The sequence below is a fragment of the Ranitomeya imitator genome, chromosome 6, assembly GCF_032444005.1.
Source record: "Ranitomeya imitator isolate aRanImi1 chromosome 6, aRanImi1.pri, whole genome shotgun sequence".
Classification (NCBI taxonomy): domain Eukaryota; kingdom Metazoa; phylum Chordata; class Amphibia; order Anura; family Dendrobatidae; genus Ranitomeya; species Ranitomeya imitator.
The window spans coordinates 94,423,166-94,428,341 of NC_091287.1; the positions used below are offsets into that span (position 1 = coordinate 94,423,166).

The 5,176-nt window shown below is 46.4% G+C and overlaps 1 pseudogene; it reads right to left on the reverse strand.

Moving 5' to 3' along the window:
• Positions 1-1,932: 1,932 nt before the first annotated feature.
• Positions 1,933-2,831, reverse strand: LOC138643312 (TLR4 interactor with leucine rich repeats-like; annotated as a pseudogene).
• Positions 2,832-5,176: the final 2,345 nt, after the last annotated feature.

A 5,176-nucleotide genomic window follows, 5' to 3' on the forward strand; every position in this document is an offset into this window, starting at 1 on the left:
CGGGGGGGGCATCGGAGCACTGGGGGGGGCATCGGAGCACTGGGGGGGGGCATCGGAGCACGGGGGGGGCGGGATCGGAACACGGGGGGGGCAGCCACACTCCGCCCACGCACTTCCGCCCGCTCCCCCGCACTTCCTGCTGCAGCGGTTCTGCACATCAAACCGCAGTAAAACCCGCAGATATATTTTTGATCTGCGGGTTTTACTGCGGTTTGGACCTCACAATGGAGGTCTATGGGTGCAGAACCGCTGCGGCTCCGGAAAAAGAATCGACATGCTCCTTCTTTTTTCCGGGAGCTATTCAGCGCGTCTTTTTTTTTACAATTTCCGGACCATGTGCACAGTGTGTCCTGTTTTCCATAGGGTACAGTGTACTGTACCCTGCATGGAAAACAGCTGCGGAACCGCAGCGGCAAAACCGCCGCGGTTCCGCGGTAAAAAACGCACTGTGTGAACATGGCCTTACAGTAGAATGTAAATCAATATGAAAACAAAAAAGCTGTGCACATGGTGCAGAAAATTCCGTGCAGAAACGCTGCAGATTTCAAAGAAGTGCATGTCACTTGTGCGTTTCTGCACCCCTCCATTAATAGAAATCCGCAGTGGTAAAAACTGCACAAAATAATCTGCATCAATTCCGCACAAAAAACGCATTAAAAATGCATTAAAAAACCCTCCAAAATGCACCTTCGGATTCTGCCAGAAAATTCTGCACCACATTTCCTACGTGTGCACATTGCCTAAAGGTTCCAGGTTGCAATTTTGACAGGGCATTGCAGCTCAGGTTCAGAGTTTCCAAACTGCAGTGATGCCAGGACTCGTGTTGAGCGATACCGTCCGATACTTGAAAGTATCGGTATCGGATAATATCGGCCGATACCCCAAAAATATCGGATACCGCCGATACCGATATCCGATACCAATACAAGTCAATGGGACATCAAGTATCGGAAGGTATTCATGGTTCCCAGGGTCTGAAGGAGAGGAAACTCTCCTTCAGGCCCTGGGATCCATAGGGATGTGTAAAATAAAGAATTAAAATAAAAAATATTGATATATTTACCTCTCCGGCGGCCCCTGAACTCAGCGCGGGTAACCGGCAGGCTTCGTTGTTCAAAATCAGCGCTTTTAGGACCTGAGAATCACGTCCCGGCTTCTGATTGGTCGCGGGCCGCCCATGTGACCGCCACGCGACCAATCACAAGCCGCTACGTCTTTGAAAGCCATTAACGCGCTCATTTTTAAAAATGAGCGCGTTAATAGCTTGCGGTGACGTCGCGGCTTGTGATTGGTCGCGTGGCAGTCACATGGGCGGCCCGCGGCCAATCAGAAGCCGGGACGTGATTCTCAGGTCCTAAAAGCGCTGATTTTGAACAACGAAGCCTGCCGGTTACCCGCGCTGAGTCCAGGGGCCGCCGGAGAGGTAAATATCAATATTTTTTATTTTAATTCTTTATTTTACACATCTCTATGTATCCGATACCCGATACCACAAAAGTATCAGATCTCGGTATCGGAATTCCGATACTTGCGGTATCGGAATGCTCAACACTAGCCAGGAGGCCTTCGAAGAGTTTGGCCAGTGAGTTGCCATCCAGTTGTAGCTCTTGCAACATCACTAGCCCTTGAAAAGCCTTAACTATGGAGTCTATAAATCCTGTTGTAGATTATTTCCAGCCATGGTAAGGCTAAGTTCACACTGCGTTAGTGCAGTCCGTTCAAAACATCCGTTAAACGGACTGCACTAACGCAAGTGTCGACGTTTGCACAGCACTAGCGCAGATGGAGCATCTGCTAGCTGCACCTGCGCTAGCAGTGACTGACCCGGAAATGTTGCAGCCCGCGTCTCAGGTCCATCACTCAATGACGGCACATCGCTAGCGCACGCCCATTGTGGGCATGCGCTAGCGATGGCGGCGTTAACGAACTACTTTACACCGCGTTATGTCGCGGTGTAACATAGTCCGTTAAACGGGTCACACTAATGCAGTGTGAACCCAGCCTTAGTGTGTTTAAAGAGCGCAAAGTCAAAAATATAGGAAATCTCAAGGAATTCAAGGGGTTTTCTGACAGGCTCAAAACGCAATTTGACAATAGTAATAATTTTTTATTTATATAGCGCCAACATATTCCGCAGCACTTTACAATTAAGCGGGGACATGTACAGACAATAAATTCAATACAAGGTAGAACAGTTAAACAGTGACATTAGGAGTGAGGTCCCTGCTCGCAAGCTTACAATCTACATACACATTTTTACTGATATTGGTAATTTTGTTGTTTTCCAGATGCAAGTAAAGCAGACTCTAGAGAGCCAAGAAAGGAGATCCATGAAATTTCTGGATATTATTACTGTCCAGCCTCAACTTAATAAGTGACACTAAGTTAGCAAGACTGGATCGACTGATATTGTGAAGTTGGTTGAAATTCACGTTAAGGACCTTAAGTTTCTTGAGTGGCAACAAAACATTAGTAGTAAGAGAAGAAAGCCAGTTATTGCCCAGGAACAGTTCTTCCAGGTGAGTGAGTTGCTCAAATGCCTTCGGATGAATGAACTGTATCTGATTATACTGCAGATCAAGTCTCTGTAAATTGTAATAATTCAAAAAGTCTATGGCACTTAGGGTGATAATAAAGTTTCCTCCTAAGCTGTAGGTTTTAGTTGCAGCTCGGCCTACAAAGTGGCTGGATTTTGGAACTGAAAATAGCCCCCTGTTGGAGCACAGTATATGTTGTGAATGTTGACAATCACATGGTTCTGGACACTTCTCCACATTCCAGCCAACAGTGGGAGTCACCAATATCAACAGCACCAAAAATATAGCCTTCATCTCACCTGGGTCTTGGTATAGATGAACCCTGTACTAAGCATCTCCTCCCAGTGGTCAGGCTTTTAAATCTCCTTCCAAAACTATTTAGAATTGAGAGTCCTCAATGGTTGATACCTTTTAATGGCTAACTGAAAAGATGTTAACAAATTGCAAGCTTTCAAGACTACTCAGGCCTCTTCATCAGGCATAGACTAAAAAATTCTGGAGAATCACATTTTTGCACAAAACATTACGAGAAAAAAAAAAAACATGGATAACGCAGGTGACGTGAAGCAGAATTACCATGGGTGAAACCGTTTTGCACTCATCACAGTCCCCGATAGGGATTCTAGATTGTGAGCCCCATCAGTACGTCTTTGGAATGTGGGAGGAAACCGGAGTGCCCGGATGAAACCCACGCAAACACGGAGAGAACATACAAACTCTTTGCAGATGTTGTCCTGGGTGGGATTAGAACCACTGTGCCACCGTGCTGCCCCTTAAAGGTTTTGGGTTGTAGCAGCTCTGGTGTTGGTGAGGTGGTAGTGGGGCAATTGCAGGCTGTGGGTTCTCTTGAAGAGGTGGGTTTTCAGGTTCCATCTGAAGGATCCGAATGTGGCTGATCGTTGGGGCACAGAATTCTAGAGGATGGGAGATATTTGGGAGAAGTCTTGGAGGCTGTTAGCTGAGGAGCGAATCAGTGGAGGAGAGAAGGAGGTCTTGGGAGGACCGGAGATTATGTGAGGTTAGATATTGGGAGATTAGGTCAGATATATGGAGGAGACAGGTTATGGATGGCTTTTGTAGGTCATTATTAGTAGTTTGAACTGGATACGCTGAGGGAATGCGAGCTAGTGAAGAGATTTGCAGTGGGGAGAAGCGGTGGAGTAGCAAGGAGAGAGATGAATTAGTAGGGCAGCAGAGATAAGGATGGACTGGAGAGGTGCGAGAGTGTTAGCAGGGAGGCCACAGAAAAGGATGTTGCAGTAGTTGAGGCGGGAGATGATGAGGGCATGCACAAGCAATTTAGTAGATTGAGGGTTGACAAAAGGACAGATTCTGGAGATATTTGAGCTGGAGGTGACATGAGGTGGAAAGAGCTTGGATGTACGGTTTGAAGGACAGGGCAGAGTCAAAGGTTGCTTAGAGGAAGCCAAGTTCCATACAGGGGAAAGCATGATGTCATTAATGTAGATAGAAGATTGAGGAAAGAAGATGTGAGATTGAGGAAAGATGAGGAGTTCAGATTTGTCCACATTGAGTTTGAGGAAGCAAGAGGAGAAGGAGGATATGGCTAATCAACACTCCAGGATTCTGGACAGCAGAGAGGCGACGTCTGGCCCAGAGAGGTAGATCTGAGTGTCATCAGCATACAGGTGGTACTGGAATCCATGCGACTTTATGAGTTGTCCCAGGCCAACTGTATAGATTGTTCTAGAACCCTTTCTCTACTCAGCCTTGGGGGACTCCAACAGTGTGTTTTATGAGGAGGTGGTGTGAGAGATTCTGAATGTGCGGTTAGAAAGGTAGGAGGAGATCCAGGCTAGGGAAGAGGTCCTTGATGCCAAAGGAGGAGAAGATCTGTAACATAGTAACATAGTAACAGTTAGTAAGGCCGAAAAAAGACATTTGTCCATCCAGTTCAGCCTATATTCCATCATAATAAATCCCCAGATCTACGTCCCTCTACAGAACCTAATTGTATGATACAATATTGTTCTGCTCCAGGAAGACATCCAGGCCTCTCTTGAACCCCTCGACTGAGTTCGCCATCACCACCTCCTCAGGCAAGCAATTCCAGATTCTCACTGCCCTAACAGTAAAGAATCCTCTTCTATGTTGGTGGAAAAACCTTCTCTCCTCCAGACGCAAAGAATGCCCCCTTGTGCCCATCACCTTCCTTGGTATAAACAGATCCTCAGCGAGATATTTGTATTGTCCCCTTATATACTTATACATGGTTATTAGATCGCCCCTCAGTCGTCTTTTTTCTAGACTAAATAATCCTAATTTCGCTAATCTATCTGGGTATTGTAGTTCTCCCATCCCCTTTATTAATTTTGTTGCCCTCCTTTGTACTCTCTAGTTCCATTATATCCTTCCTGAGCACCGGTGCCCAAAACTGGACACAGTACTCCATGTGCGGTCTAACTAGGGATTTGTACAGAGGCAGTATAATGCTCTCATCATGTGTATCCAGACCTCTTTTAATGCACCCCATGATCCTGTTTGCCTTGGCAGCTGCTGCCTGGCACTGGCTGCTCCAGGTAAGTTTATCATTAACTAGGATCCCCAAGTCCTTCTCCCTGTCAGATTTACCCAGTGGTTTCCCATTCAGTGTGTAATGGTGACATTGATTCCTTCTT